The 14,057-nt window shown below is 35.0% G+C and overlaps 1 protein-coding gene across 2 annotated transcripts in view; it reads right to left on the bottom strand.

Moving 5' to 3' along the window:
- The window catches only part of LOC145692226 (max dimerization protein 1-like), a 291,446-nt gene that overhangs the window by 66,502 nt on the left and 210,887 nt on the right, over positions 1–14,057 (bottom strand). The gene's annotated exons all lie outside the window — the stretch shown is intronic.

Genomic DNA, 14,057 nt, shown 5'->3' with positions numbered 1-14,057 from the left:
AAGAAAATTAATGCAATATATTCTGATGTTGAAAGCAAAACAAGTGTTCCAAAATACTTTACGCCTTAATTCTAGGGCTATAGATAATACCGAAAATCGATATACCGAATCATATGGAAATATAGACATATTGATCAATTTCTATATTTTTCATGGTTTTCTCTTTATTTTCTCCTCTTGTTAAAGTAAACATTTAATAATCTTTCTTTCCTTTCTATTTTACAAACAAGTATATTATCTTTCTTGTATACATAATATATTTGATCACAATATGGCTCGTGGTTCTATTTAAAATAACGAACGCTTGATGTTGCGTAAAGATGTAAAAATTCAAAACTCAAATTCAAAACTCGAATTTCCTTTGCTGCATTACCCGTTTATGTAAAAGTAACCAAGAAAGTTCTGCCGCTTTTTGTAGAGGTCTATGTTCCATTGGCCTTCATAACATTGAGTTGAATACGAATGGAGATAAGGCGAAGAACAGCTGATGGTGTGGATATATCCAACATATTACCTGGCTGTGGTAGTCCGGTTACACCGTGAACTTGTGTAAGGACAGAGTGAACATGGGACCTCCACAGAGCGTCATAAGGGCGTGTATGACGTACAAGTTCAAACTGGGGTCAAACGCCGCTGCAGTGGTGCGGAAGATATGCCAGGCCTTTGGTGAGAGTGTCGTAACTACGCGGACAGTGCCAGCAGTGGTTTAACAAGTTTAACACATTGACTGCCATGTGTATGCTATTTCATACACATGGCGTTTTGCTTCTGCGCCGCGTGTATGCTATTCCATACGCAAGTAATATCTTCATTCTAGGCCTTGTGTATAAAAATGTATACACAGTTCAAGCAAAACTATATGGTCGTTAAACAGTTATGGCGTACAGCCAAGACGGGGCAGTAAGAATTTTAAGTTCTTTCATTTTGCAAGAGATAAAAAATGTTGAAAACTTTATTTACTATTATGAATTATTGTATTTACTATTGACAATTGAAAGAGATAGTTTGGTCGCAAAATACAATCTGTTTCAAGTTCGATTTCACAAGTTTATACATTATGTACCTCATCAATCATACATCTAAACTCTTAGAAAACTCTTCAATATATAATCATTTTGGTACATTTTTTTAGTCTTAGTTTTTTTTTCTAAATAACCTATAAATATTTATAATTTATTGGCTGAGTACTTTTGAAACTTCCCTACACAGTTCTGTAGTTTGTTTTAGAAATACTTGCTCCTTTACAATCTACTCTATGTTATGATCCAACAAAAGGTATAATGACCTTAATGGAGGATATTTTATTACACATATGTTCAAAAATAATGATCACAGGAGCAGAATAGAATAAATTTCAAGGTTTAGCAGACATGTTAAATCAAAGTTGTGACAGAGTCTATTCAATATTTCATCCGAATTTACATTGCAGGGAAATGTGTAGCAGTTTATAGAATCAGTCGCAATTACATTCAGTAGCTGAAGGGCAGGAACAGTAATGTTGTTAGTGGTAGCACGTTAAAAACAAACTGTCAAATATACAAACATAACTGCAGTCTAGTTTTTAATTTACAATTACGGTACTTTATCCCACAGCTTGAACAGAAATCATTCTACAAACTTCTTTGTCTACGACAGAGAAAAGAAAGGAATTAATCTTGCTATTCACTGAGAACACCATCATTAGTGATTTGAGGTGGAAATTTTTCCGTGAAAATTTTCCATTTCAGAAAATTTTCCGCTCCAAACAACTATCAGTGATCAAGTGGCAATTCCTCATTAACCTAAAAAATGATTGAAATCACGTAGGTATATAGAAATGTTAGAAAGTGAGAGATCGTTTAAAGAATCTGAAAATTTTCAAGGCTCAGAATATTTTCAGTACTATGTAGGAACAAGTGAAACAACTTTTCATGAATCGAAACAAAATTCTGTCGTGTATGGAAAAATTGAAGAATTTTTAAGTCGGAAAATTTTCATTTGGAAGCAAAAAGGACACCACCTTTGTGTGAGTCGCCAAGCTTTATTGCTCTGTAGAAACAAGTGGAACAACAGCCGGAGAATTTTGAACCTTTCTATATAGTGATGTTAGGTGCAAAATTTTCCATTATATTTAACTGCACATTGAGCTATAAAATTAAATTTCTGTAGAGGAAATTTGGACAGCAACATATTATAATTTTCCAATTAGCTTTCGGGGATGGAAAATTTTCTAATATTTCGAGTTGGTAAGTAAAAATTTTCATAGTTTTTCTCCCCGCACTCACTCTCTCCCTCTGTGTGTGTGTGTGTGTGTGTGTGTGTGTGTATGTGTACGTGTAAAGTGGAGGGAACATAGATCGAGTTCGTTGAATACAAATATCCCATCCTATTGTATAAAATGTAACAAGAAAGCGAAAAGAAATCTTTATGAATTTATTAATTATTACAAAAACAGAAAATTCCACTATTTCTTCACATATAAGCCTGTCTGTGTAATGAAATAACTACATAAAAGTTCCCTATGAAGATTATTTTTCTAACAGAAAATAAGAAGAAATTATTTGATTTTATTGTTTAACACTCGTAAATTATAACTTTAATATTGGTGTTTTGTATAATCAATATCTTAAAGCAGATATTTTGTATTGCAAAGGTACCATTACTATGTATAAAAATGTATTAGAAATAACTATTCGATAGAACAAATACATATATAAGAAAAAATATTTTGGAAATTAAAATGAAATTACTTCTTGTTTTTAAAACGCAGCGCCAATAGCGCAGATTTTTACGTTTTTTAAAATTAGTTTATTGGAAGAAAAACTACATAAGCCAGTTGCTTATTAGTTACATTTTACATTCTCTTCTGAATAAACACATGAATAAATAAATGCTTATTTCCAGAAAATGTTCAGTATTTCTTTAGATGAGTTACTTAAAGTAGAATTTTGGGTAGTCAAAAATTTACAGTAGGCACTTTATATTATCTCTAGTTTATGTTGCAAGTATGTAAATCCAGAAAAGTAGTAAAGCTATGAAAAAACTTCGTCTCACGCGTATTAAACTGACGAAATATGATTTTGTGAGATCAAAGATGAATTCTGAGGTAACAACACACTGAAGTTATTGAAACATTTTTGCAGAAATGAAGAATCGTTAGAATTTCACTTCATGAAACTTTTTTTCAGACAATATTTATTCCCAATTAGTTTCACGGCTAAACAACGATGTACAAGTAAATGGAGTTGTTTTTATGGATCGGAATTTTTTTTGTTTCAAAATTTTCCGGGAAATTTACATCACTGACCATCATAACTAGTGCTTCTTCAACCGACCGTCCTCCTTTCACACGATGACCACACACACACTCACATGCATGCATACATATTGTCTTTAGTAAATAGTGTCCAGTCCAGCCTCTAATATTTTTCTGAACAAAAGTTTCTTGAGGAAAGCCTCATCATCACTACCTGAAAGAAAACCAGTATTAGTATCGAATCTGGAGCATGATAATCAAAAGACATTACATCAGTGCATACTAGGTAAGTCGTATCAGAATAATGGAGTAAGATGATGGATTATTATCCGTAATCCGAATATTATCCGTGTGTACGTAATTCTGATATTGTATTCATCCCTAGTCATAATTACACCCTAACTACTGGTTTTCTTAAATGGAAGTAAAGTTGCGGAGAATTATATTAGGAGATGATGTACGCGCTTGTAACGTGATTTCAAACTGTTTATTTTTTTAAATGTTTCTCTCTCTCGCTCTCTCTACCTATTCAAGTGATGTGTCCCATTAAATTATGTTTGATTGCTTTGCTTTGATTGCTCCTCAGGGCTGTAACTTGTGGGGAGACAACTGCCGTCAGGGAAGCTTCCAGCCATTCGAGGGGGGGGGGGTCCACATTAAGACAAAATTTCCTTACTTCATATACGATACGGACATGAAATTATAAATGAAGCATTAAACAGGTTCACTACATTACATAAACAAAACAGCACAAAAGGTAAAAAAAACAAAAATGAGTCGTGGGCCCATTTCAGTAAAAAATATTTCCTATTAGGGGTACTAGAAATAATATTTATTCGTATGGCTTTGAGATTTCACAATATTGTTCCCTTAACTAATTTGTCATGAATGGAACGGATCCACAAAGAGTAAGAGAAAGATGGAAAGAAGGGGCCCAAAACAACTTTTTCTAGGGCGCCGAAATATTAATGCTTGCCCCCCCCCCCCCCTTCCCAGAAAAACTAAGTTACGGCGCTGTTGCTCCTGTAGATTGCTTTAGAGTTTGTCTATTTTCAGCAGCAATAAACTCAGTTTAACGTAGGATTAAGCCACATGAGCTCTCATTGAAATCGAACTCAAATCTCCGCAACAAAGGTTGGAATGCTAACTATTTAGCGACTGAAACTGCACAATACTATTCTCCCTCTCCATAAGGTAAAGTTTATTCTGAACTAATCTGAAACAGTCCATACTAAAATACACTACAGTAGCTCTGTTCTCCGTGATAAAAGTTTCAATTTAAGATAGTCTGTGAGGTACACTGGACGGAAATCAGGAAACCGGAACAAAACTATTGTTACAAAAGTTTTAGGGACAAACAGAAACAGACGGTTACGCTTGTAAACGCTACTGTAGATCATAACAAAACGTAAGTGTTAACAGAAGAAGAGAGAAGACAAATACTTCCTCAGTAACAAGATATGGGAAGATACTCAATTGAACGCGAATTTCAGTCGAGAATTCAAACACAGCTACTGAAGCGTGAATATAACGTTTTCTGGTATCTCAATTGCACATGATTTCATATATTTAATATTGAAATATTTTTTCCTACTTACGTAAAACTCATATTTCGACTCTAACAGCAATTTACTTCGAATAGTTAAAAATAAGATAGGCCTACACTGAAATTCCAATAAAAAGCGTCGGTCGTCACAAAACTTATGGAATGAAGAGTCTTGTCTTCATGCAACAATAGCTGTCAGCAGTCCTTCCCTTTCTATTATTTTTATGACGTCATAACTGACTACAAAATTACACAGAATATCTCAAAATTTCGATAATACACATAATTTCACAATACATTGGAAGAACTAGTCTCTCGTTCCGGTAATCCAACTGAGGCATACGCAAGGGAGATTTCGTGGTTTAACCCATTTTGAGCAAGGTATTACGGAAAAATAAAATTTATATATATATATATATATATATATATATATATATATGGTCTAGGAATTAATTCGTGCGGGTGGACAAGAGATGGCGCAACGAACGGAGCGTCCCACAGTTCCGTGTATCCACACATGTGTTGCAAACCCCTGTCATCGCGTATCGTTCGTAGTATAGGGCAGTGGATTAAAGCGTCAACAACACCAGTTTGTAGTTAAGTGAACATGGCGCAATTTGTGCCTGATAAAGTGTTTTTGCGGGGTGTCCTGCTGCATTACTTTAACATGCAGAAAAGTGCGACTGAAAGTCATCGTATTTTGGTGGAAGTGTATGGTGACCATGCTCTAGCTGAGCGAACGTGTCAGAAGTGGTTTGCACGGTTTAGAAGTGGTGATTTCGGCTTGGCAGACCAAGAGCGAGCTGGACAGCCAAAAAAATTTCAAGACGAAGAATTGACAGCATTGCTCGAGCAGGATTCGTGTCAAACGCAGGAACAACTTGCAGCAGCATTAGGCGTTGATCAAACAATAGTCTCCAAACGCTTGAAAGCCATGGGAATGATTCAAAAGATGTCACATTGGGTTCCACATGAATTGAAAGACAGAGACGTTGAAAGACGAAAAACCATTTGCGAATTGCTGCTTCAACGACAGAGCAGAAAGGGGTTTCTGCATCGAATTATTACGGGTGATGAGAAGTGGATCCATTACGAGAACCCTAAACGAAAAAAGGCCTGGGTGAAACCAGGTGAACCAGGTCCATCACAACCAAAACGAGATATTCACTGTGCAAAGGTTATGCTGTGCATATGGTGGGATATGAAAGGTGTGGTGTACTATGAGCTGCTGCAACCGGGTGAAACTATGAATGGAGAACGTTATCGACGACAATTAATGCGTTTGAAGCAAGCTCTGGCCAGAACACGACCAGAATGGGAGAACAGACATGATAAACTTATTGTTCAACATGATAACGCTCGCCCACATGTCGCAAAACCGGTCAAAACCTATTTAGAAAATGTCGGATGGGAAGTTTTACCCCACCCGCCGTATTCACCAGACGTTGCTCCTTCGGACTACTACTTGTTCGATTGCATGAACAACGATTTGATTGGACAGCGGTTTACTTCTTCAGAAGATATCGAAACATGGGTCTCTGACTGGATCGCTTCCAAGGATGAGGACTTCTTTCGCCACGGAATCCGTACATTGCCTGACAGATGGGCGAAAGTGGTGGCTAGCGATGGACAATATTTTTCTTAAGGTATTTATGTATTTTGTGTTTGTACTACAGCTTCAATGTGTGCGTACCAACCGCACGAATTAATTCCTAGACCATATATACATATTATATATATATATATATATATATATATATATATATATATATATATATATATATATATATATATCACGCTTCTGAAAGGATGTCAGGTTGTGCACTTGAACCTCCTTTTCATGGAATTATGCGTACGCTCCTGAATATATACGTAGGCCTACATATTTAGGGTTCCTATTGCTTCAAAAGATACTACTGATACTAATAAGTAACAAAGAATCTTTCCTTTCAACATCAACCCTCCTTCTGAGTTCCGGTAACATTCGTTAAGTCCTAAACGGCACAAGACCAAAACGGCATACGTCCTAAAAATATAGGCACTGGACCTAAATTTTAGGTCTTCTGCCGTATTCGTTTTCCAAATGGAGATACGAGAATTAAATTACAAATTCCTAAAAAAAGAATTAAATAAAAATGTTTAAAAAGCATATCTCATAAGACTTTTCTGAAGCCAAGTAAGCACTCAGAATTGCAATATTATATCTTACATATATACTCTGTGGAGTGTATTTTATTAAGAGTAAGACAAAGTCCACTCTAACTTTTCAAAGATAGGACAAAAGCCCACCAAAGTTTGCTTAATTAGGACAAAAACCCACTAGATATTTCACAAGTGAACACTAAATACCGACTATATACGAGGGCGGGGTGAAAAGTTCTCGGACTGACAATGAAAGACTGCGAATTTCAGTTCAAAAATGATTTTTATTTTTCGACATAATCTCCCTTAACTTCAATACACTTGGTCCAGCATTTCTCCAACATAAGTATTCCTTCCCGGAAGTAAGAGTCTGGAAGGTTGTGAAAATAGTCATCCACGATCCTGTCAACTTCTTCATTCGATGTGAAGCGCTTCCCAGAACGAAATTTCTTTAAGTTTAAGAACAGATAGAAGTCCGATGGTGCCAAATCAGGAGAACATGGGGGATGGCCGAGCAAACCGTACTCCAAATTCAACAGTTTTCCCACCGCCAACGCACCCTTGTGCATAAGTGCGTTGTCCTGGTGAAATATGATTTTCTTCTTCTTTAAGCCAGGCCTCTTCTCGCGAATTTTGGCATCCAGCTGGTCAAGAAGGCTGGAGTAATATTCGCCTGTAATTCTTCTCCCGTTTACCACCGGGTTCCACCCACAGCTTGGACTGCTGTTTCATTTCTGGCGTGTAATGGTGAACCCATGTCTCATCCATTATCACAAATCGCCGCACAAAATCGGTCAAATCCGATTTGAATCTGTCCAAAGATTGGTGCGAAAATCGTTTTCGCATTTGCTTTTAGTCAGCAGTCAGCAAATGTGGCACCCATCTTGCGCAGAGCTTTCGCATCCCTAGTTCTTTGTGCAAGATGTTTCGCACCCATTCATCAGATATCCCCACACTCTTAGCTATCTCACTCACCTTCACTCGCCTGTCATCCAACACGATATCTTGCATTTTTTCGATTGTTTCTGGTGTGGTTGCAGTTTTCGGCCTTCCTTGATGTGGGTCATCTTCGAGGGATGTGCGACCATGTTTAAATTCAGCTGCCCACTTTTTAACGGTTGACATGGAAGGATCAGAATCCCCGTAAATTTTTGTCAACTTCGAATGAATTTCCGTAGGGGTTAATCCATCCAAAACGAAAAATTTGATTACCGCACGATATTAAAGTTTATCAATTCTCACAACTAACACGCAAGACTTCTAACTGCAACAATGCCTGCACACAAACAACTTGAGAGAACAAGTTGACACTTATACGAACAACTGAAACGCGCCCCCAGGCCAGGGCGCCCATGTGATTTCAAAAGGGGGGCAAGTATAAGCAACATTTCAAAAATAGTTTCAAATTTTGCTGTAACTAATGTAAATTCTATTGGATTTTTGATATTCTGAAGTACCATTTCCTCTAGGGGGGTGAGCGCCACACCTTGCCCCCATGATGGGCGCCCTTGCCCCAGAAAAGAACAATAAAATTTTGCTGATTGGAGTGCCATCTCTGGGTCAGGCCGAGAACTTTCCACTCCGCCCTCGTATATTAAGAGTTAAGACAGTTACTATAGAATAGAATAGAATAGAATAGAATATTTTATTGTCATTGAGCTTTACAAACAATAGACAACGTCCGAATGAGATATACATATAGATACAGATATATAAAGAAATAATCATTGCATACAGACAATCAGTTATTGGTTAATTGTATAATGAACAACCTAATAATATTTGAAATCAAGTGGCACTGCAAATTAGGGCACAATGTCTTGACATTCACTAAACTCTTGAATCAAGTAAAATGGATTCGTTATTAACCAATCATATATTTTTTTCTTATAGACCTTAAATGGCAGCTGTTGTATGGAGGATGTTAGTTTATTAAACAACTTTGATCCTATAACTAAATAACTATTTTTGATCTTCGATAATCTAGTGAAGGGTATATCAATTTTCTTACACAATCTAGTATTATATGTATGTACTTCATCCCTGAGTGTCATATTTGCGAGGTTTTGCTTAGTGTAAAGTAGCACTTGATAAATATATACATTAACTACTGTCATTATCTTGAGACTGATAAATAGTGGTTTACAGTGTTCTTTATCATGTGTTCCTACAATAATTCTGATAGCTTTCTTTTGCAAAACTAGAACTTCATGTGTTTGGCTACTGTTACCCCAAAGTAAAATCCCATATCCAATTATGCTGTGAAAAAATGCAAAATATGAATTCCTCAGATACTCATAGGGAACTGTATCTTTCAATTTTCTTAACAGAAAGAGCACTCGGGACAGCTTTGTACATACATATTTGACATGTTGTTCCCAGGTTAGTTGGCTCTCTATACGTATACCAAGAAACTTAACCTCAGATACATCATAGTTTCCTCTATCATTGTAGTGATTGAGACTAAAGGTTACTTTTTTTGTTTTATCTTGATTTAGCACAAAACCGTTTCTTTTAAACGAGGTCGCTGCCTCTCTTAATGCAGCTTGAGCTTCTACATACACTTCTTCAAAGCTTGTATTTATGTTAAGTAGGGTAGTATCATCCGCGTATAGAAATGATTTCGTATTAGTATTTAGAGGCAAATCATTTATCATTATTAAAAATAGTACCGGACCCAAAACAGAACCCTGCGGTACCCCATATTTCACTTCTAAGATGTTTGAATGCATGTTGTTAACACTGACTATCTGTTTACGTTCATTTAAATAGGATTTTACAAAGTTTAAACTGCTACTATGGAATCCGTAATACGCTAATTTATCTCACAGGATTTTGTGATCTACACAATCTAATGCTTTACTTAAATCGCAGAATGTAGCTAGAGCAAAACCCTTATTTTCAAAAACTTCATATATTTTTTTCGTTGGTGATTCTACTGCATCAATTGTCGATTTCCCAGATCTGAATCCAAATTGAGCTTCTAGAATTATGTCTTGCTCAGTCATATATTTATATAGCTGATCTTTAACAACAGTTTCCATAATTTTAGAAAAAACCGGAATAAGAGATATTGGACGGTAATTAGACGAACACGATCGATCTCCCGTTTTGTATATAGGAATAACTTTTGCTATTTTAAGCGCTTTAGGAAAAATACCTTGAGAGAAACATTTATTGAAGCATATTGCAAGGGGTTGCGCAACATGATTAATGATAGCTTTTATAAGGTTGTTCGATATGTCAAATATATCCTTACTGTCAGAAGTTTTCATTTTCTTTACTACTTTTATGACATCATCAGGGCTAACATGGTTAATAACAAAAGAGCTATTAAATGGACTATGTTGACTTAAATACTGATACATATTTACATTAGTATCTGCATTGTTTTTCTTGATTTCCTCTACGGAAGTAACAAAATACGTGTTAAGAGTATCAGGCGACAGCGTAACATTATTGTTGTTATTATTATTACTATTGCTTACCTTTTTGATTATCTTCCATGCAGTTTTGCATTTATTTGATGATAATTCAATGCAATTTTCATTGTATGTTGCTTTCGCTACCTTTATTGCAGATTTATATTTACTCCTTTGAAACTTATAAATATCACTGGATTCACTAGTCATTTTATTCTTATATATATTATAATACTGCATTACTTTAGCTTTCATAGCAGAGAGTTCTGGGGATCCAGTGATATTTATAAGTGATGTATATTTCACAGAGTGTTTTGATGAAGTTTATATGTATAAGCCAGAAAAAATCAACAAATAACGCTAAATTACTAATGGAATATGCAACGCAATACGTTTGAAGAAACCAATACATAATTACTTAGGGGTGTACCGGTAGCCTGCAAACTTTTCTAGGGAAGTAGGCTTTTTAACATATTAAAAGCAAACCAAAGGTATATTTCCAAATTACGAAAGCTTCAATAAGGCAATAAATAGATCCATATTACATACCTACATAAATGCACATATTATTATATTTTCAGTTTATTACCTTTTTGAAACCTGGGTCTTGACTGTGTGAAATTTAAAACTACAGCTTGTGGGAAATATACGAATAAGTTAAGTCAAAAGAAATCGGAAACTGTTCATGAAAGTCAATGCGTTTGACTGTGTTTATCTTCTGTACTCTTATATAGAAGAGTTAAGCGACTTTCTGGGCATAGAAGTAGAGTCGTTAAATTTTAACTTTAAAAAATCTTTTTCTTACGAAAGCAGGATCTAAGAAAGAATATTTGGAAATACGTATCGTAAAAAGAGTGGGGTAAGATTTTTTTTTAAGAGTAGTGTAATCTCGTAAATCTCTGAAGCTAGTAAAATGAAACTTGGCATATAAACTTTCCACTGTAAAACAAACAAACAAACAAACAAAAAACCTGAAAATTCAACACATAAAAGGGAAAGAACAAAGAATGAAGTTTCTTTAATGTTCGAATTTCCCATTACTTATTCAGAAAATATTTATAAAGTAAAGGAGGATTGGCTTAGGCTGGATGCGTGAAACTTGGTATTTCAACTTTTAACTGAAAGTAATAAAATATATGTTTCAGCGTCTTGAAAATTAAATTTCTAAGAGGGAAGGAGGGTCAATTTCTATAGTATTAAAATTTCCCACTGATTATGAGATTTGGGCAGAAAATCTTTCCTTTAAGTCTGGGTTCGTCCAGTTAAGCAAATGGGAGTATAAAGTTGATGATTAATTACGTTCTTTTAATTATTTTAACATGTTGACGTAGTTTAATTTTTTAAAAAGTCTTTCTTTCATAATCTGTTATAAACATTATCAATTTGCTCTAATTATTAAACACAGACTAACCTCCACTTGAAGAGCCAAGAGTTTGTTTTGGGTGTTAAGTCATCTTTTGCCGTCTGTGACATAACTTTTGATTTTAACTTCACGTACAGTAAAGGCTCATGGCAAATATAAAATATATTATTATTATTATTATTATTATTACTAATAATAATAGTTAATTCCAACAGTAACAGCTATGTTAGTAATACTAAAACTATCGTTAATAATGGTAACGAGTAAAGAGTAGTTGATTACGCGTATGACAGCTATTTCCTACGGAAAAAGTTGAATATGATAAATATATGTGTAAAAATAATATACTTCAAATCTGCACAAATAAAGCTTTTTTTTTTAGTTTTACGTCCCACGGTTATGCCGGTGAGGCTAAAGGAGACGGTGATGATGAGTAATGAATGAAATGGTGGAATGAAGAAAGTGGGAGGAAACGGGAGAACCCCGAGAAAACCCACGCACACGGTGTTTGTCCACCACAAAGTTCACTTGGCGGGAGCAGGGTTTGAACTGCACAAATAAAGCAAAATTTATGACGTATATAACTAAAACACAACATTATGTTACTAATACGAGGTCAATTTTATGGGAATAGAAAAAAAAACATACATTATGAAAGATCTGGGAATCACATTTGATAGGTACACAACACAAGTGCTATCATGCAAACAGCAAGAAAGAACAATATGCTTTATTTATTTGTCATTTCAGAACGATAGAATATGTATTTATACAAATTATTTGTAAGAACTAAGCTAGAATCTGGTTCTGTAATATGAAACATTGTATCTAAAAACTTTGACTAACAGATTGACAATATTCTTGGCACGAACGCGATGGTAGCGCCACAAGGGATTTTTAGGTCCAGTGCCATTTAGGACCAGTGCCTTTTAGGACTTGTGCCGCGAAATGATTTTTAGGTCTTGTGCCGTTTAGGACTTGTGCCGCGAAATTATTTTTAGGACTAGTGCCGCGTCCCCCTGGGTTCATCATCTCTTCTTTAGTATTATCTTTAAAAGAGAATGCACGTTCTAACTGGTATTGAATAAATTAAAAAAAAGAAAAGAAAAGAAAAAGAAAGAGGGAGAGAGAGAAACAATTGTATCAATTGACACCACTCTATATAACAATTGTTTTCTCTTAAAAGAAAAAAAGACTATGCCATGTATAGAATTAACTCATACTGTGCCATATTTAAAATGGCTGCACTGGATAAAGCCAAAATTTCATATACTTTTTGAGATTGCAAATTTTGTTAAGCAACCCAGTAGAAATTGTGCAGGTCATACTCGTACCACAGGCTGCAAGCCCAGGAGGAACTAAAAGAATGAACGAAGTAGATAATAACCAGTGAAGTGAGCATATCTTACATAATGATATCTACGCTTAATGACCATGGCAGGAAAAATGCGGGTACAGACAGAAAGAACTAAGTACACCTGCCAGTACATTGCAAAGAGCCACCGTCTGAACTCATGCCTTTGTAACACTCTTCCAAATGACATAATACAGGACCAGCATATGAGAGAAGTTGTTTCAAATCCTTTTCAAAACATGTAATTACTGTCAATAAACTGCTTACAGGATACAGATTAATTTAGCAAGGTTCTTTCAGGGATACAAATACACAAAATACTCGTACCTAGCAGTTCTTTACGTTCATCCGTGAATGCATAAACGTTTCTTCATTCACGCCTTTTAAATTGTACACCAGAACTGATTGACTTCCTTTAGTTTTTAAGCGAAAAGTTTACGTAATTTCTGCCAGATGTTATTTGAAAGAAGGAATTTTAAATGGAGCTACTTAAGTTCGCAGCTGGAATTCTCCCTTCGTTCTTTCTTGTTTCTCTATTGACATACTTCCTGCAGTAAACAAAATGGCATTTCAGGAAACGGAGAAAGGTATATATTAAACTGCTTATAATGACAATGGATTTTCACCTTAATAATATTCGTTTGAAATTGAATAATATTCGCTTTAATCCACGACTGCTTTATAACTAAAAACTATAGTTGGAAAAATTAATGAAAATTTAAAAATTAATCCTATAGGCCAGTCAATAAAGGATGATTTAGGGTCGAATAAGGAAAAAAATGGTGGAAAGCTGGAACAAATTTTATTTTCTTTATATACGCTGTAAATGTCCGTAACAACATAGTACTAATTTAGCACTACTTTACCACCCATAATTTGGCCGTCATCTTGGAAAAATGGCACCAAAAGTTAGTTTTTTTTTTTTTTTTTTTTTTTTTTTTTTTTGTAAATATCTCGCATGGAAAGCATTTTAGAGCAAAACATGTTATTATATA

The sequence above is a fragment of the Thermobia domestica genome, chromosome 1 (genome assembly GCF_964235325.1).
Source record: "Thermobia domestica chromosome 1, izTheDome1.hap1.1, whole genome shotgun sequence".
NCBI lineage: Eukaryota > Metazoa > Arthropoda > Insecta > Zygentoma > Lepismatidae > Thermobia > Thermobia domestica.
This window is presented reverse-complemented; position numbering and strand designations above follow the sequence as displayed.